This window comes from Dama dama, chromosome X (assembly GCF_033118175.1).
Source record: "Dama dama isolate Ldn47 chromosome X, ASM3311817v1, whole genome shotgun sequence".
NCBI classification, from domain to species: Eukaryota; Metazoa; Chordata; class Mammalia; order Artiodactyla; family Cervidae; genus Dama; species Dama dama.
The window spans coordinates 56009264-56030329 of record NC_083714.1 but is presented as its reverse complement, the minus strand read 5'-3'; the positions used below and the strand labels follow the sequence as shown (position 1 = coordinate 56030329).

Genomic DNA, 21066 nt, shown 5'->3' with positions numbered 1-21066 from the left:
TACAAATCTTCCAATCCTTCATCTGTCTGCCTGCAGCCCCAGGGACCTCTACTGAGAGTAGCTTTTTGGATGAGAGGCAGGACACCACAGTCAGCAAGGTGCATGTTTTTTAGTCTGAGTTCTGAGTTGGAAGGGTATATGAGTTAGTGAACTCTTAGAATACTTGTTGTTGTTCGTCAGTTGCTACATTGTGCTGACTCTTTGTGACCCCATGGACTGCAGCGTGCCAGGCCTCCCTTTCCTTCACTATCTCCCGGGGATGGCTCAAACTCATGTCCATTGAGTTGGTGATGCCATCCAACCATTTTGTCCTCTGTCTCCGCCTTCTCCTCCTGCCTTCTATCTTTCCCGGCATCAGGGTCTTTTCCAATGAGTCAGTTCTTCGCATAACATGGCCAAAGTTTTGCAGCTTCAGCTTCAGCATCAGTCCTTCCAAAAACTGTTCAGGGTTGGTTTCCTTTAGGATTGTCTGGCTTGATCTCCTTGCTATCTAAGTGACTTTCAAGAGTCTCCTCCAGCACCACAATTTGAAGGCATCAGTTCCTCAGTGTTCAGCCTTCTTTATGGTCCAACTCTTACATCCATACATGACTACTGGAAAAACCATAGCTTTGACTAGAAGGACCTTTGTTAGCAAAGTCTTTGCTGTCTAGGTTTATCATAGCTTTCCTTCCAAGGAGCAAGCATCTTTTAATTTCATGGCTGCAGTCACCATCTACAGTGATTTGGAGCCCAAGAAAATAAAGTCTGTCACTGCTTCCACTTTTTCCCCTTTTATTTACCATGAAATGATGGGACCAGATGCTGTGATCTTAGTTTTTTGAATGTTGAGCTTCAAGTCAGGTTTTTCACTCTCTTCTTTCATCCTCCTCAAGAGACTTTTTAGTTCCTCTTCACTTTCTGCCATTAGAGTGGTATCATCTGCATATCTGAGGTTGTTGATATTTCTCCTGGCAATCTTCATTCTAGCTCATAATTCGTCTAGCCCAGCATTTTGCATGATGTATTCTGCATATAAGTTAAATAAGCAGGGTGACAATATATAGCATCGTTGTAGACCTTTCCCAATTTTGAACGAGTCTGTTGTTCCATGTCTGATTCTAACTGTTGCTTCTTGACTCACATTCAGGTTTGGCAGGAAACAGGTAAAGTGATCTGGTACTCCCATCTCCTTAAGAATTTTCCACAGTTTGTTGTGATCTATACCGTCAAAGGCTTTAGCATATTCAGTGAAGCAGAAGTAGGTGTTTTTCTGGAACTCCCTGACTTTCTCTGTGATCCCATGAATCTTGACAATTTGATCTCTGGTTCCTCTGCCTTTTCTAAACCCAGCTTGTACATCTGGAAGTTCTCAGTTCATGTATTGCTGAAACCTAGCATGAAGGATTTTGAGCATAACCTTGCTAGCATGTGAAATGAGCTCAAATGTATGGTAGTATGAATATTTTTTGGCATTGCTCCTCTTTGGGATTGGAATGAAAACTGACATTTTCCAAGGTTTAAACAAGGAAAGACATGATAAAATTTGCCTTTCCTAAGGTAATTCTGACAGCAGAGAATGAATTAGCTTTCAAGGAAGTCAAAAGTAGATATGGAGGGAGAATTCAGTGATAGAGAAATAACATTGGGTCTCACTCCATGGTGATTTCAGAGGGGATGAAGAAAAGTGAGTAGAGTAGAGAGATATTTAGAAGATAAAGGAGATCAGTCCTGGGTGTTTACTGGAAGGACTGATGTTGAAGCTGAAACTCCAATACTTTGGCCACCTGATGCGAAGAGCTGACTCATTTGAAAAGACCCTGCTGCTGGGAAAGACTGAGGGCAGGAGGAGAAGGGGACGACAGAGGATGAGATGGTTGGATAGCATCACCGACTCAATGGACATGAGTTTGGGTAAACTCCAGGTGTTGGTGATGGGTTCAGAGGCCTGGCATGCTGCAATCCATGGGGTTGCAGAGAGTCCGTCACGACTGAGCGACTGAACTGAACTGAAGATCAGAGAGAACTGATCAAGAGGTAGGAAAGTATACCTCCCTCAGAGGGCCGTTATGCAGCTTAAATAATTTAATAAAAATACAGTGCTCAAAACAGTGCTTGATATAGACCACGTTTCTTTAGTTTTAAGAAACACATTTTCTCCCCATATTTTAATATTTCTGAAATCAGGACAAATCTTACCTATCAGTGATGTACCATTATTTACTTGGCGGCACTTCTGTTTTCTTTGTGGTATGTAAAATATTGGTGTGTCAAAGTCAATGGCATCTTAGATTGAATGAAATATAGTAATGTTTGCTGCTAACAATATTGTTTATTATGATTACTAATATTCTGAAAAAATCTAGGAGGAGCTAAGCTCAGGCACATAAATATATAACAAATACAAAACTGCCTAAAATAAGGGATATAATGGAGTGACAGAGTTTACACAGAAAGTACAATCAATGAACATATACTTACCAGTTGGGAAAAACTGACTTTCATTATGGGAGTGCTTCTTAGAAGTGAGATAGAATCCTGTCCGTTCCTTTCCATTGCTTTCCTGTCCATTAGCTTTCCACAGGGCTTGGTACAGAGTAAAACTGAGTGTAAAAACATTATTTAAAAATTATAAAAAAGAGCTGAATGTGAAAGTGGGAAGAGTTACTATAAAAGACTTGACTTCCTTTGGGAGTTAATCAGTTCACCTGTACTTGTGGACACACAGCAACCTAAGCAGTTTGATGTTAGAGTGCTTCTTGTAAAGACTGGATATCTCTTAATCCCAGAAGATTAACCCTGTCTTCCCTGCAGCTTCATTTACACACTAAGCATTTAAGTATAGTTTCTTAACAAGAATTTAATCCTCACGATCAGTGAAGTAACTGACTGTATGACCAATTTCACTTTGATGAAAATGTAAGGTCACACACAATTATTCTTATCAAATATGAACCTGCATCTGCATGACTCTAGAATCTTTCTCCTATACCATGCTAATCTTAAAATGCCAGTTCTTTAGTTAAAGGGTAAAATTTGATCTGGTTTTGAACAGCCTTAAAACTTTTCAATTACTCAACCGCTATTTTTTGGTTGCTTATATGCCAGGCATTATGTAGGGGGCAGGGGATGAAGGAATGAACTAAATAGAACAAGAATCTTGTTCTTATGGAATTTATAATCCAGTAGGAGAAGATAGAGGAGACATAAAAGAGGTGAGTTTGATCCCTGGGTCAGGAAGAGCCCCTGGAAGAGGGCATAGCAACCCATTCCAGTATTCTTGCCTGGAGAATCCCATGGAAAGAAGAGCCTGGTGGGCTACAGTCCATAGGGTCACAAAGAGTTGGACATGACGGAAGTGACTTAGCACACATGCACGGGAGTAGATAGACTATGTGATATTAATTGCACAAATAAAATAATTGAAAATAATGAGAAGTAACAGGAAGAAAACACAAAATTCTTTGATATATGAAAACAGAGGAAACCTAATTAAATGGGACAACTCAAGATAGCCTTTCTAAGAAGATGGCAAGATGGGGCGTAGAGTAGGAATACAGAAATTTTAATGCAGGCAGATCTCTAACTGGGGAAGTAAAATCAGAAACCAGGAGAGCAATTTAAAGGGCATTGTACTACACTGGAGAACCTGGCAATCACCACTTTAGCCAATTGATCAAACTTAACATCACAACATAAAAAATTATGTGTTCTCTGTTGTGATACATTAGAAAGGACACAAAATTGATTATGTGCTGTTCTTGCCAAAACCCCATAAACCTAGTATATTCATGAGAAAACATTAGACAAACTCAAACCGAGAAACATTCTACAAAATAACTGGTCTTTTTTTCTTCAAAAATGTCAATGTCATGAAAAATAAAGACAGTGTGGGAAATATTCCAGATTAAAGGAGAATAAAGAGATATGACAACTAAATGTGAATATGATACTAGATTGGATCCTCTACTGTGAAAATACCTATAAAGGACGTTATTGGGACAATTGGTGGATTTTGAATATGGACTCTATATTAGATAATAGTATTTTATCAATGATAAATTTCTTCATTTTGATAATTCTGTGCAAGTTGTAATATGTGTGTGTATGCATGTGCTCAGTCATGTCCGACTCTTTGCAACCCCATGGGCTCTAGCCCACCAGGCTCCTCTGTCCATGGGATTTTCCAGGCAAGAGTGCTGGAGTGGGCTGCCATTTCCTACTCCAAGGGATCTTCCTGACCCAGGGATCAAACCTGCATCTCCTGCATTAGTAGGCAGATTCTTTACCACTAGCGCCACCTGGGAAGCCCAATAAGTAGTAATATAAGAGTATGATATTGCTCTTTATGAAGCATGCAATGAAATATTTATAGATATAGAGGTCAGTTCAGTTCAGTTGCTCAGTCGTGTCCGACTCTTTGTGACTCCATGGACTGCAGCACGCCAGGCCTCCCTGTCCAACCAACTCCCAGAGTTTACCCAAATTCATGTCTATTGAGTCTGTGATGCCATGCAACCATCTTGTCTTCTGTCGTCTCCTTCTTTTCCCACCTTCAATCTTTCCCAACATCAGGGTCTTTTCAAATGAGTCAGTTCTTCGCATCAGGTGGTCAAAGTTGCAGCTTCAACATCAGTCCTTCCAATGAACACTCAGGACTGATCTCCTTTAAGATGGACTGGTTGGGTTTTGCAGTCCAGGGGACTCTTAAGAGTCTTTTCCAACACCACAGTTCAAAAGCATCAGTTCTTCGGCACTCAGCTTTCTTTATAGTCCAACTCTCACATCGATACATGACTACTGGAAAAACCATAGTCTTGACTAGAGACCTTTGTTGGCAAAGTAATGTCTCTGCTTTTTAATATGCTGTCTAGGTTGGTTGTAACTTTCCTGCCAAGGAGCATGTCTTTTAATTTCATGGCTGCAGTCACCCTCTACAGTGATTTTGGAGCCCCAAAAAATAAAGTCTGTCACTGTTTCCACTGTTTCCCCATCTATTTGCCATGAAGTGATTGGACTGGATACCATGATCTTAGTTTTTTTTTTTTTTTTTTCATTTATTTTTATTAGTTGGAGGCTAATTACTTTACAATATTGTAGTGGTTTTTGCCATACATTGACATGAATCAGCCATGGATTTACATGTGTTCCCCATCCTGAACCCCACTCCCACCTCCCTCCCCATCCCATCCCTCTGGGTCTTCCCAGTGCACCAGCCCTGAGCACTTGTCTCATGCATCCAACCTGGACTGGCGGTCTGTTTCACACTTGATAATATACATGTTTCGGATCTATTCTCTCAGATCATCCCACCCTTGCCTTCTTCCATAGAGTCCAGAAGTCTGTTCTATATATCTGTGTCTCTTTTTCTGTCTTGCATATAGGGTTATCATTACCATCTTTCTAAATTCCAAATATATGCATTAGTATACTGTATTGGTGTTTATCTTTCTGGCTTACTTCACTCTGTATAATAGGCTTCAGTTTTATCCATATCATTAGTTTTCTGAGTGTCGAGCTTTAAGCCAACTTTTTCACTCTCCTCTTTCACTTTCATCAAGAGGCTCTTTAATTCTTCTTCACTTTCTGCCATAAGGTTGGTGTCACCTGCATATCTGAGAGTATTGATATTTATCCCAGCAGTCTTGATTCCAGTGTGTGCTTCATCCAGCCCAGTGTTTCTCATGATGTACTCTGAGTATAAGTTAAATAAGCAGGGTGACAATATACAGCCTTTCCCTGGGGCCAAACTATGGTGGAGGTAATGAAGATAATGGTGACCTCTTTCAAAAGGTCCCATGCATATATTGCTAGACTCAGTATCCCCAACCCTGCAGCAGGCCACCACTGATCCACGCCTCCACTGGAGAGAGGTATAGTGTGGCAAATGCTTACAATTGATGACTCTGGATAACCAGTATGTTCTCTTCTTGGAAGTTATTGAAAATTTTAAGTTATTTCAAAGTAAAAAAGTAAAAACAAAGAAAACAGTTAAATAAAAGTGGAGTAGGGAGGTTGTGCTGGGGTAGTTTGTGATAGTGTTGTGGCAACAGCATGGGAGTGGAGCAATGGGAAGGTAGAATTGGACCCATCTGGGGCACCATTTAAAAGTAAAATGGGCAGAAATGTGATGGTGTAGATATCATAGATAATATGGAAGGAACTGAGTAATTGGAATTGAAAGAGGCAGTAATGGCATAGAGTTCACATTTATAAAGTCATTTATGTGTGTTTCAACCATGGCCAAGTAACTGAACCTCTAAGTCTCAGTTTCTAATGTATAAATTGGGGATAATGCAATGTATTTGTGGAGATGTGACAAGATTAAAATTACATTGGCAAAGCATTTGTATGTTAGTATTCATTGAGTCTGGGGATGCTTCAGGGAAAAGCCTTTGACATTTTGCCATTAAGTGTGATATTTGCTGTAAATTTTTGTTGATTTATCAGATTAAAGAAGTTTCTTTCCATTTCTAGTTTGCTAACAGTTTTAATTAGAACTGGCTATTGCATGAAAAGCATTTGATAAAACTCACCAATTGAAATGATAATATGAATTTTCTCTTTAACATTATTAGTTTGAATTATATTGATTTTTCAAATATTAAAGCTTGCATTCTTGAAAGAAATCCAACATAGTTACAACATATTATTCTTTTCATATACTGTTGGATTTGGTTAAGTAATGTTTTGTTTAAATATTTTACATGCATGTTCGTTAGAGATGTAGGCCTGTAAAGCCTTTTTATGTTCTGGTCAAATTTTGGTGTGAAGGAAATTTTGATCTCAGAATACAATTTCATTCTGTGGATTCGGTTGTATAAGGATGATGTTATATCTTTGTTCAGTGTTTGGTAGAAAGTGATAGTGAAGTCATCAATGCCTTACTTTTTAAAAAATTTATATTTTGAAGTATAGTTGATTTATAATGTGTTAGTTTTCAGTGTACAGCAAAGTGATTCAGTTACATATCTATGTTTCTCTATCTCAGATTCTTTTCCCACATAGATTATTATAAAATATTGAGTATAGTTCCCAGTGCTATACAGTAAGTCTTTATTAGTTACCCATTTTATATATAGTAGTGTATATATGTCAATCCCAATCTCCCAATTTATCCCTCCCCCCACCTTTCCCCCTTGGTAACCGTAAGTTTGTTTTCTGTTTGTGAGTCTATTTTGTAAATAACTTCATTTGAACTTTTTTTTTTTTAGATTCCACATATAAGTGAAATCATATGATATTTATCTTTCTCTGTCTCTGACTGATTTCATTTACTATGATAATCTCTAGGTCTATCCATGTGGCTACAAATGGTATTATTTCATCCTCTTTTATGGCTGAGTAATATCTTCTCACTTATCCATTCATCTGTTGATGGACACTTAGGGTTGCTTCCATGTCTTGACTGTTGTAAATAGTGCTGCAGTGAACATTGGGGTACATGTATCTTTTCAAATTATGATTTTCTTCAGATATATGCCTAGGAGTGAGATTGCACGATTGTATGGTAGCTCTGTTTTTAGTTTTTTGTGGAACCTCCATACTGTTCTCCATAGTAGGCAGCACCAATTTACATTCCCACCAACAGGGTAGGAAGAATCCCTTATCCACACCCTCTCCATCATTTATAATTTGTAGACTTTTTGGTAATGGCCATTCTGACTGGTGTGAGTTGACACCTCATAATAGTTTTGATTTGCATGTCTTTATTAATTAGTAATATTGAGCATCTTTTCATGTGCCTTTTGGTTATCTGCAGGAATGTCTCTTTAGGTCTTCTGCCCATTTTTTGATTGTGTTTTTTGTTTTGTTTTTTATTTTAATGAGCTGCTAGTATATTTTGGAGATTAATCCCTTGTTGGTTACATCATTTGCAAATATTTTCTCCCATTCAGTAGGTTGTTTTCCTTTGCTGTGCAAAAGTTTTTAAGTTTAATTAGGTCCCATTTGTTTATTTTTGTTTTTATTTCCATTACTCTAGGATGTGAATCCAAAAATATATTGCAGTGATTTATGTCAAAATGTTCTGCCTATGTTTTCCTGTAAGAGTTTTATAGTATCTGGTCTTACATTTAGGTCTTTAATCCATTTTGAGTTTGTTTTTGCATTACAGAATGTTCTAATTTCATTCTTTTACATCCTGTTCAATTTTCCCAGCACCACTTATTGAAGACACTGTCTTTTCTTCATGGTATATTTTTGCCTCCATTGTATAACTTTTTAATTTTTTTTAACTGAGATATAATTAACATAATTTAAAGTGCACGATGCAGTGGTTTTATACATGAATATATTGTGAAATGGTTGCCAACGTAATATTCATTAACATATCCTTCACCTCACAAAATTACCATTTTGTATGTTTTGTTATTATTATGGTGAGAACTTTAAAGCTCTCCTTTCAAAGCAACTTTCAATTGTACAATACAGTATTGTTAACTATAGACACCATGCTGTACCTTAGATCCCCAAACTTTCTATAACTGAATCTTTACCCTTTGACAAACATCTCCTCAGTTCCTCTTCCTTAAGTTCCAGCCAAACACCATTCTACTCTCTGTTTCTCTTAGTGCAATGATTTAGATTACACATATAAATCGTGTGTGTGTGTACTCAGTCGTGTCCGACTCTTTTGCAACCCCATAGACTGTAGCCCGCCAGGCTCTTCTGTTCATGGACTTATCTAGGCAAGAATACTGGAGTGGGTTGCCATTTCCTACTCCAGGATATATTCCCGACCCAGGGATCAAGCCCTTGTCTCCTGCATTTGCAGGTGGATTCTTTACCACTGAGTCAAACGAAGTCATCCATAAATCTTATCATATAGCATTTTTCTTTCTCTGTCTGACTTATTTTACTTAGCATGATGTCCTCAAGGTCCACTCATGTTGTCACAAATGGCAGAATTTCCTTCATTTTTAGGCTGAATAATATCCTATTTTACACACATATACCATATATTCTTTATCCATTCATCTGTCGATGGAAACTTAGGTAGTTTCCATGTTTTGACTATTGTGACCAATGCTGCAAATGAACGTGGGAGTGCAGGTGTCTCTTCAAGAGTAATTTTATTTCCATTGGATATATGTAGAAATTAGATTGCTGGATCATATGGTAGTTCTATTTTTAATTTTTTGAGGAACCTCCATACTATCTTCCATAGTGGTAAAACAGTTTACATTCCCACCAACAGTGCACAAATTTTCACTTTTCTCCACATCCATGCCAACATTTATCTCTCTTGTGTTTTTTGATATACTAACAGATGTGAGGTGATAATCTTGTGGTTTTGATTTGCATTTTCTTAATGATTAGTGATGCTGACCATCTCTTCATTTACCTTTTGGCCATTTGTGTATTTTCTTTGGAGAAATGTCTATTGAAGTCCTCTGTCTATTTTTTAATTTGATTTTTTTGCTATTGAGTTGTATGGGTTCCTTATATATTTTGGACATTAATTCCATGTCAGATACATTATTTGTAAATAATTTCTGCCATTGTGCAATTTACCTTTTTATTTTGTTGAATATTCCTTTTCATGTGCATAAGCCTTTTAGTTTGGTGGAACCCCACTTTTTCATTTTTGCTTTTGTTGCTTTGTGGTTTTGGTGACATTTCAAAAAAAAATCATTGCCAAGACCAATGTCAATAAGGTTTTAACCTTTATTTTTTTTCTAGGAGTTTATCAGTTTCAAACCTTATATTTAAATCCTTAATCCATTTTGAATTAATTTTTGTAAGTGGTATAAGATAGTGACGCAGTTTTTCTGCATGTGATCAAACTTTGTGGAGAGACTGAGCCTGGTCTTTCCTACTTTGCCATCTTGATGACATCCTTGAAAGGGTTTTAAGTTATAGGATCAATTTCTTTAACATTGTGTACTGTTCTGATTTTTGATTTTTATTTGAATCCATTTTGATAACTTGAACCTTGCTAGAAATTTGTACCATTTAATTATATTTTCAAATTAACAAAATAAAATTTTTGTAGTATTTTAATGATATTTTCAACATCTGTAGGACCTGTAGCTTATATCCTTTTTAAATTTCACATGTTATTTATGCTTTCTGTTTTTTCTTCATTGGTCCTTCTAGAGGTTTAACAACTTTCTTATTTTTTTCAAAGAAACAATGTTTGGTTTTGTTGATCCCCTTGATTGTATATTGTTTTCTATTTCACTTATTTCTGGCCTTTCTAATTTAATGTCTTCTGCTTTCTTTGGGTTTAATTGGCTTTTCTTGTTTTAGCTTAGTAAGATGATGCTTAGCACAGTGATTTCCAACTTTCCTTCATTGTTGATGTATGCTTTTAGGGTCACAAATGTTCCTCTAAGCATAACTTTAGCTGTAGTCCACAAGTTTTTGTATGTATTATTTTCAGTATTATTCAGTTTGAAATATTGTCTAATTTTTAATGTGATTTTTCCATAGAACCAGGGTTATTTGAAAATGTATTTCTTCCCCCACCCCATTTTTAACAGCTTTATTGAAGCTAAATTGGTATATAATAAACTACATATGTACAATTTGGTATGTTTCAGAATACTTATATACCCATGATTAAGATAATAAACAATAATAAATATAATGAACATGTTATATCTCCCAAAGTTTTCTTCTATCACCCATTTCCTCCAAAATCTAAAATTAAGGGTATTTCTTAATTTTTGAATGATGGAGGTTTCCTAATTGTCATTTAATTATTTATTTCTTGCTTAGTTACACTGTGGGCAGAGAGCATACTCTATAGAATTTTCAATTCCTTGAAACTTGTTGAGAGTTGCTTCTTGGTGAAGAGGTCAGGAAATTATGGTCCACATGCCAAGAATTGCTTATTAGACTATTTTTGTGTGATCCTCAATCTAAAAATGCTTTTTACATATTTACAAGGTGGTTTAAAAGAAAAATATGCAATGATGATCTCATGAAGCTCACCAAGCCTAAAGTATTTATTATCAAACCCTTTACAGAGAGTTTGCTGACCTCTGGCCTAAAATACGTTCAGTGTATGCAAATGTTCCATGTGTTTATGAAAAGAATATATATTCTGCAGTTGTTGAGTATAGTGTTCCACATATGTCAGTTAGGTTCAATTTGTTAATGTTATTTAGATGTGGTGTATCCTTACTGATGGTTTTTTTCTTCCATTCCATCAGTTACTGAGAAAGATGTATTAAAATATCCCAGTAAGATCTTGTATTTGTCTGTTTCTCATTGTGGTTTTGTGTAGCTTTTCTTCATCAGGTATCTTACTTCATATCTTTTGATGCAATACTGTTGCATACAGATTTAGAATTGTTATATCTTTCTGGTGAATAGAATCTTTTATCATTCTGAAGTGTCTCTTTATTGCTGGTTATGATTTTTGCCTTAATGTCTATTTTGTCTGATATTGATTTAGCCATACCAGCTTTCCTTTGATTAATTTTGTTTGGTGTATCTTTTTTCATTCTTTTATTTTCGACTTTTATGCATCCTTATATTTTAGATGTATATCTTGTATGTAACAAAGTTTTTGTATATTCAGTATGATAATATTTGCCTTTAATCAGAACATTTAATCAGTTTATATTTAAAATAATTATTATATTTGATTATAAATACACATTATTATAGAATGTCTTCCATTTGTTCTGATTTTTTTAACAGTTTGCTAGGAAAATGGGTATTGAGTTTATGGGAATATGATGTCTATGCCAGAGAGACAGCATGATGCATTGTGGGGCCTCATGTTTTGAGATTGGTAGATGTGAGCCTGATGTAAATATAGGGCTGAGAAAGTAGTTTGGACCTGACCATGCAGTTAATCTGTGCCTTGGTTAAAAATTTTGAATTTCCTTAAGATTACTCTGAAGTTGTTGAAGTATTTAAAGTGGTGAGAGAGCTACTGACAAAATGAGATTTTGAAATGCTAAACTTGGCTACAGTGTGTAGAATGGATGAGAAGGAGACAAAAGTAGATTGCAATAAACTAGATATTATGATCAGATTCAAGGTAGATGCTTAGCAAACATTTCTTGTGTGAAATGAGGCTGTAGCCGTGGTCAAGAATGAGTTTATGATAGCTTGCACTAGGGTTGTGGTGGAACATGTGAAGAGAAGCAAATGTTTCTGAAAGAGGTTTTTGTTGTTCAGTTGCTCCATTGAGGCCAACTCTTTGCAACCCCATGGTCTGCAGCACGCTAGGCTTCCCTGTCCTTCAGCTGTCTCCTGGTGTTTGTGCAAACTTATGCCCACTGAGTCAGTGATGCCAGGCTTAGAATGTGTTGAAGAGGGAGATATGAAAGATGAGTTCTAGGTTTCTGATTCTGCAGTTGGATGGGTGATGGTACCATTCACTGAGATAAGGAATAATGGAAGAGCATTTGGTCCTGGAAAAATGCTGGGACCCAGAGAAAATGAATTCAGTTACATGATTCAGAAATAAAATAATGACATACAAAATAAATTTTGCTCCTACCACAGTCTTTAGCAATCCTGTTTTCTTCCCCGAATCTTACAAGAGCTAACAGCCCATGGGGTTGCAAGGAGTTGGATACAACTGAGCGACTGAACTGAACTTTTAAATTAATATATTCTTCTTCTATAGTTTTAAAAATGCAAACATCTTATTTTAGAGTGTATTTATCTGATTACTCTTGAGATTGAATATATGTTTATATGTTTGCTATCCATTTGTAATATTCTGTTGTTAATTTTTTGTCCATATCCTTTGCACAATTTTGTATTTTGTGACATCTTTTACTTTCTGGCTCAAATAGCTCCTTAGGTGTTAGAAATGTTAATATTTTGTTTCCAAATCCGAGTCTGTTATTTATTTCTAACTTTATAGATGAGGACTTTTTGTTATAGAGAACTTTAGTGTGTACTTAAAACTCTTTCTTTTCATGGCTTATGAGTTTTAGGCATTACTTAGCAAAATCTTCTCCACCTCAAGAGTACATTCATTAATTGTTAATTACATGTAGTAGCATAATATTCCATTGTGCACAATGAACTTTTTTCTAAATGGATAGCAATTAGTTCAGTGCAGTTTATTGAATAGTCTATAATTTCCTCATTGGTCATAAATTGTTCCTTCATCTTACACTAAATTCCTGTATATACATATGGATCTGTTTGGGGGACCCTCTATCTAATTACAGTCATTCTTTTTTCTATTTTTACCTCAGTACTAAATTTAAGTTTTTTAAATTTGCTTTTTGAATAAATAACTCTTATGCAAAGATCATAATTGAAAGAGTAACAAGTGGTATACAGTGAAAAATAAGTCTCCTGCTCATTCTTACCCAAACAGCCACCCAGTTTTCCTCCTAGGAGGCAATTCCTTTTACCAGTGTTTTTGTGCATCAACCTATCAACATGAAAATATTCTAATACTACAATGTTTTATTTTGTTAGATTTATAATATATTCTGTCCTTTGTTAGATCAGATGACCTCTTACAGTTTTTTAGGTAGTTGCAAGCAACTTCTTATAAACCTTAAAATAAACTTGACAAGTTTTATTTTAAGAAAATGGTGCTGAGACTTACTGGGATTTCATCAAATTATGAATAAACTTGAGAACATTGGTATATTTTAGTTAATTAACTCTCCTCAGCCAGAAACATTCTATGTTGCCATTTATTCAGATCTCTTCAGTAATTTTGTTTGGTTTAAAGTAAGCTTTTTTATTGAAGTACATATAGGATAAAATAAAATCATAAGTGTATTGCTCAATGAATATTTTTCAAAGGTACAAATCTGTGTAACCACCACCTGGATCAGGAAATTAAAAAATAATAACATCCTGAACCTTGCCTTTATGCCTTTTCTAAGTCACTGTCCACACTCCTCTCCCCAAAGACAACTAATATCTTGATTTTTTTAAGCTACAGATTAGTTGCACCTGTTTGTGAACTTTGTTCAAAGTTCAAAGTAAGTGGGATAATACAGTATAATATATATACTGTCTTGTATATGGCTTTTAGCACTCAATATAATGTTTTTGAGATTCATTTATGTTGTTATACTAGCTATAGTTCATTAATTTTCAGTGCTATTTAGTAATCCGTTCTTCCATTCTATAAACCACAATATATATATCCATTCTACTGTTGATGATGGAATTTTTATTGTGTCTAATTTTATAGTATGATGAATGTTTAGTAAGATATTCACTTACAATTTGTTGGTGAACATATGTCTGCACTTCTATTGTTTGTATAACTAGGAATAGGATTGCTGGGTCATAGAGTATGCCTACATTCAACTTATTGGAAACTGCCAAGGAATTTAACAAAATTTTTGCAACAATTTACATGTCTACCAGCAGTGTATAGGGGTTCCTGTGACTCTCCATTCTTTCCATCACTTAGTACTGTTAAGCTTTTAAATTTTAGCCATCATAATATGCACATTTTAGAGACTTTTAGTAGTTTTAATTTGCATTTCTTAATACCTTATGAGCTTGATCATGGTTTCGTATGCTGTTTATACCTTTTGGATGTCTTAAATTTTTTGGAAAACCTTTTTCAAATAATTCATACATTTGTCTAATTTTAATAAATTTCATGTTATATTTTAATGAATTGTCCATTCCTCTAAATTTTCACATTTATTTACATAAAGTCTTTAAAAAATAACATCCTCTCCTATTTTTGGTTTCTTTTGTATCTTTATTGACATGCACCTTTTCATTCCTAACATTGGACATTTGTTTTCTCTTCTTCATTATTCATCAGTCTTGCTAGCAGTCTTTGTTTTCATTTTATCTTTTTTTTTAAATTGAGGTGTAATTGACACACAACATTATATTAGTTTAAGGTGTACAACATAATGATTCAACATTTGTGTATATTGCAAAACGATCACTACAATAAATCTAGTTAACATTCATCAACACATAGTTACAGGTATTTTATTATTGTGATGAGATCTTTTAAGATTTACTCTCTCAGCAAAATTCAAACATGCAATACAGCATTACTAACTATAGTCACCATGCTGTACATTACACCCTTGTGACTTACTTATTTTTTAACCAGAAGTTTGTAACTTTTGACTACCTTCAACCATTTTGCCTACCCCCAACCTCTGCTGCTAGAAGTCCCCAATCTGTTCTCTGTATCTATGAGCTTGTTTGCTTGTTTTTTTAGATTCTATGTATAAGTGAAATCATATGGTATTTTTCTTTTCATGATTATTTCACTTAGCATAAAGCCCTCAAGGTCCATCCTTGTCGTTGCATATGGCAACAGTTCCTTCTTTTTATGGCTGAATAATATTCCACTGAAGAAAAGCTATGACCAACCTCAACAGCATATTAAAAAGCAGAGACATTACTTTGCCGACAAAGATTCGTCTAGTCTAAGCTATGGTTTTTTCCAGTAGTCATGTATGGGTGTGAGAATTGGACTATAAAGGAAGCTGAGTGCCGAAGAACTGATGCTTTTGAACTGTAGTGTTGGAGAAGACTATTGAGAGTCCCTTGGACTGCAAAGAGATCAAACCAGTCCACCCTGAAGGAAATCAGTCCTGAATATTCATTGGAAGGACTGTTGCTAAAGCTGAAGCTCCAATAATTTGGCTACCTGATGCAAAGAACTGACTCACTGGAAAAGACACTGACGCTGGGAATGACTGAAGGCAGGAAGAGAAGGGGACGACAGAGGACGAGATGGTTGGATGGCATCACCGACTCGATGGACGTGAGTTTGAGTAACCTCCAGGGGTTGGTGATGGAGAGGGAAGCCTGGCGTGCTGTAGTCCATAGAGTGCTTTGAGACTCTTTGGGGTCTCAAAGTGTCAGCCACACGACTGAGCGACTGAGCTGAATATTCCATTGTATCTATATATATTACATTTCTTTGTATTTTTAATATTTTTTTCAAATTTATTTATTTTAATTGGAGGCTAATTACTTTACAATATTGTAGTGATTTTACCATACATTGACATGAATCAGCCATGGGTGTACATGTGTTCCCCATCCTGAGCCCCCCTCCCACCTCCCTCCCCATCCCATCCCTTTGGGTCATCCCAGTGCACCAGCCCTGAGCACCCTGTCTGATGCATCAAACCTGGACTGGCGATCTGTTTCATATATGATAATATACACGTTTCAATGCTATTCTCTCAAATCATCCCACACTCGCCTTCTCCCACAGACTCCAAAAGACTGTTCTATACATTGGTGTCTCTTTTGCTGTCTCACATATAGTGTTAAAAATTTTATTATCTTTTTTTTTTTCAGACCATGCAGCAATTTCTTTTACTATGTACAGGATTTTTAAATTATTTTTGAATATCTCCCTACACAGGCAAAAAAAATATTGTGTAGCATATTTGAACTTATGAACCTTATCACTGCATAGAGAAGGCAAATTTATCCCTACAGCATGCTTAACCAGGAGGCAAGTTCATCTGCTGACCTCCAAGAACATGGAGATGAACGTGATAGACAGACTGCACCCCCCAATCTGAACCTTCATTCACCACCATTTGAGAGCCCTTCTTCAGGCCCATATCAGCAGCACATTTCTTGCCAACAATCATCAAATGCCCAAGAAGACTTTTATCATCATCATATACTGCAGAAATCTGGGATATAGGTTTCTTGGGTATCACCAGAAAATGTGTTGGTGCTTGAGGGGATATGTAATGGAAAGCAAGACACTGTGGCTGGCCAAGGAAAATGTCGGGGGGCTTACTATTATCTTTTAATTGAAGTATAGTTGATAGTTCGGTTCAGTCGCTCAGTCATCTCCGACTCTTTGCGACCCCATGGACTGTAGCATGCCAGGCCTCCCTGTCCATCACCAACTCCTGGAGCTTGCTCAAACTCATGTCCATCGAGTTGGTGATGCCATGCAACCATCTCATCCTCTGTCATCCTCTTCTCCTCCTGCCTTCAATCTTTCCCAGCATCAGGGACTTTCCCAATGAGTCAGTTCTTTGCATGAGGTGGCCAAAGTATTGGAGTTTCAGCTTCAGCATCAGTCCTTCCAGTGAATATTCAGGACTGATTTCCTTTAGAATGGACTGGTTGGATCTCCTTGCAGTCTAAGGGACTCTCAAGAGTCTTCTCCAGAACCACAGTTCGAAAGAATCAATTCTTCAGCGCTCAGCTTTCTTTATAGTCCAACTCTCACATCCGTACATAATGACTGGAAAAGCCATAGCTTTGACTAGACAGACCTTTGTTGGCAAGGTAGTGTCTCTCCTTTTTAATATGCTATCTAGGTTGGTCATAGCTTTTCTTTCAAGGAGCAAGCATCTTTTAATTTCATGGCTGCAGTCACCATCTGCAGTGATTTTGGAGCCCCCCAAAATAAAGTCTCTCACTGTTTCTATAGTTCCCCCATCTCTTTGCCATGAAGTGATGGGGCCAGATGCCATGATCTTAGTTTTCTGAATGTTGAGTTTTAAGCCAACTTTTTCACTCTCTTCTTTCACTCTCATCAAGAGACTCTTTGGTTTTTCTTTGCTTTCTGCTGTAAGGCTGGTATCATATGCATATCTGAGGTTATTGATATTTCTCCTGGCAATCTTGATTCCAGCTTGAGCTTCATCCAGCCCAGCATTTCTCATGATGTACTCTGCATATAAGTTAAATAAACAGGGTGACAGTATACAGCCTTGACATACTCCTTTCCCGATTTGGAACCAGTCTGTTGTTCCATGTCTGGTTCTAACTGTTGCTTCTTGACCTGCACAGATTTCTCATATAATGCTATATAATTTAGAGTTGTCAGATACAGTGATTCATAATTTTTAAAGGTTATACTCCATTTATAGTTATTATAAATATTGACTATATTCCTTTTGTTGTACGATATTGAACGGTTGTTGCTGAACCACAGAAGATGCTGGGATTCTTGGCCTCCAGAGGAGAACGATTCAATCTGGGGCCAGAGATGAGGCTTGATCGCTCAAAGTTTTTGTGTAATAGAGTTTTATTAAAGTATAAAAAGGATAGAGAAAGCTTCTGAGATAGACATCAGAAGGGGGCAGAAAGAGTACCCCCTCACTAGTGTTAGCAATGGTGTTATATACTTTTTAATTACTTATTGCAGTGAATCAAAAGAATATCTGAAGGTTATAAAGACTTTATTTCACCCACTCCCATAATTTACATTTTAAGATAACAGGATTAGCCAGAAGTTTTTTGTTTGTTTTTTTTTCCAGAAACTGTCCTCAAGCAGGATACATTATTGTTCTGGAATCCTAAGGAATGTAGAGGGAAAAAAAGCTTGTCCTTTCCTCCTCCTTGAGAATTCCAGACCCCTTTCCCCTCCTGGAGAACCCCAGACCCCTGTCCCCTTGGGGACCTCCAGACTATCAACCTGCCTAGGAATTGACTCTCTCAATATATTTTTATAGCTTAGGTTAAATAATTTAAGTTTGTTAATCATTTCTTTAGACTCTTACATATATCTTTATTGATTCCTGATGGCCTAAAGTATCAGTTATAGTTACTACTTCCTAAAATCCAGTTATTACTTTTTTAAGTTCTAGAATATCTGTTCTATTGTGTGATATTTTCCATTGTATCTATTTTCTTAGGTTAATCATTATTATTTTATAGTCTGTGCTGGCATGTCCAGTATGTGGATTGCATCTGGGACATTTTTTAGTTTGTGTTTTCTTTGTGAATTTTAGTTCATCTCATTCGTGATAATTTTTTGTTTGCATGCTGGGCATATTAAGTGAAAATGGAAAAGGCTTTGATTGATGCTATCTTTTAAAAAACTTTTTATTTTAAATAATAATCAACTCATGGGAAGATGCAAAAATAGTATATAGAGCCCTGTGAACCCTTTATATAGCTTCCACAAGTAGGAGTTCTGGTATGATTACAGTACAATATTAACTAGACCACAGACTTCATGAACATTATTGTACTGTAATCATATAAGCATATTTTTGTGTGTGTGCATGAGTGTATGCATTTGTGTAGTTTTGTGCAGTTTAATCCCATGTGTAAATTTGTATAACCACCACCACCACAGTCAAGATACAGAATTGTTCAGTCACCACAAACTCCTTCATGTTGCCTCTTTCTTATAGCACCCACTATTTCTGACCGCTTTGTTTTTCCCTAGAAATCACTCATCTCTCTATCTTTATAGTTTTGTCAGTTTGAAAATAGAAAAATGTGTTTGTTGACCATGTAACCTTTTGGGGATTGGCTTTTTGAAAACAGACTTTATTTTTTAGTGAAGTTTTACGTTTACAGGAAAATTGAGCAGAAAGTACAAGGAGTTTCTTTGTACCCTTTCCCCATCCCCTACCGATTTCCCCTATCATTAACAGATTAGTGTGGTACATTTCTTGCAATTGATAAATGAATATTGATACATTATTTTTTTTAATTTTATTATTTATTTTTTGTTTGTTTTTTTCATTTATTTTTATTAGTTGGAGGCTAATTACTTTACAATACTGTAGTGGTTTTTGCCATACATTGACATGAATCAGCCATGGATTTACATGTGTTGGACTGTGCTGGGGTCTTTGTTGCTCTGCGGGCTTTTCTCTAATTGTTGCAAGTGGGGGTTAGTCTCTTGTGGTGTACAGGTTTCTCACTGTGGTGGCCTCTCTTGTTGTTTAGCACAGACTCCAGGGCAGTGGGCTTCAGTAGTTGCGGCGCCTGGGCTCTAGAGCCCAGGCTTACTAGCTACGGCACACAGGCTTAGTTGCCCCACAGCATATGAGATCTTCCCAGATCAGGGGTCGAACAACCCCTGTCTCCTGCATTGGCAGGCAGATTCTTTATCACTTAGTTACCAGGGAACCCTTGATACATTATTATTAACTAAAGCCCATAGTTTGCATTTGGGTTCACTCTTTGTTTTCTACAGTTCTGTGAGTTTTGACAAATGTATAATGTCATGTACTCACCATTAAAGAATCATGCAGAGTAATTTCACTTCACTAAAAACTCTCTGCATTTCACCTATTCATCTCTCCCTTTCTCCTCCCTAAATCACTAGCAACCAATGATCTTTTTAGTCTTTATATTTTTGCCTTTTCAAGAATATCATGTAATTGGAATCATACAGTATGTAGCTTTTTTCAGACTGGCTTATTTTACTTTGCAATATGCATTTATAATTCCTCCATGGCGTGATAACTCATTTCTTTTCACTGAATAATGTTACATTGTATGGATGTACCATTATTTGTTTATCCACTCACTTGTTGATAGAAATCTTGGTTGCTTTCAATTTTTAGCAACTATGAGTAAAGTCCCTGTCAATATTCATGTATGTGTTTTTGTGTCTACATACATTTTCAACTCATATGGATGAATACCATGGAGCATAAGTGTCAGATCATATGGTAAGACTATGTTTAGCTTTGTATGTGCCTATCAGACCATCTTCCAAGTGGCTGTACCATTTTGCATTCCCATCAGAATGAGTGTGTGTTCCCTTTGTTCCACATCCTTTTCAGTATTTGGTGTTGTCAACAATTTGAATTTTAGCCATGTTAACAGATGGTAGTGGTATTTTATTATCTTAGTCTTCAACTTTCTAATGATAATATGATATTGAGAATCTTTCCATGTACTTATTTATCATCTATATATTTTCTTTGGTGAAAGACTGGCATTTTTACTACATATGATACATGTGAGATCCACCCAAGTCATTACATGATCAATAGTGCGACTTTCTATTGCTGAGTAGTATTCTGTAGTATGGATGTACCAGAATTTGTTTAGCGTTCACCAATTGAAAGACTTTTGTGTTGTCTCTAGTTTGGGGCTATGATGTAAAAAGATGCTGTCAACTACAAAATGCAGGGTTTTGTGTGTACATAAAAATTTAGGAGCTGTGATTGATATTTTTATGGTATGTGCATGTTTACTTTTTAAAGAAACTCCCCAACAGTTTTCTGAAACTACCCAACAGTTTTCCATAGTGCTTAAACTATTTTATGTTTCAACTAGAATTGTTTTTTAGTTTTGTTTTCTGTACTTTTTGGTAGTGTATAAAGTTTCTAGCATTGCAACTATTTTTAAAATCACAAATGGGTGTTGGATTTTGTAAAATTCTTTTTCTGTGTCAGTTGATATGATCATATGCTTTTG

At 36.1% G+C, this 21066-nt stretch overlaps 1 protein-coding gene across 1 annotated transcript in view; it reads left to right on the top strand.

Moving 5' to 3' along the window:
• The window catches only part of GABRA3 (gamma-aminobutyric acid type A receptor subunit alpha3), a 236603-nt gene that overhangs the window by 34928 nt on the left and 180609 nt on the right, over positions 1-21066 (top strand). The gene's annotated exons all lie outside the window — the stretch shown is intronic.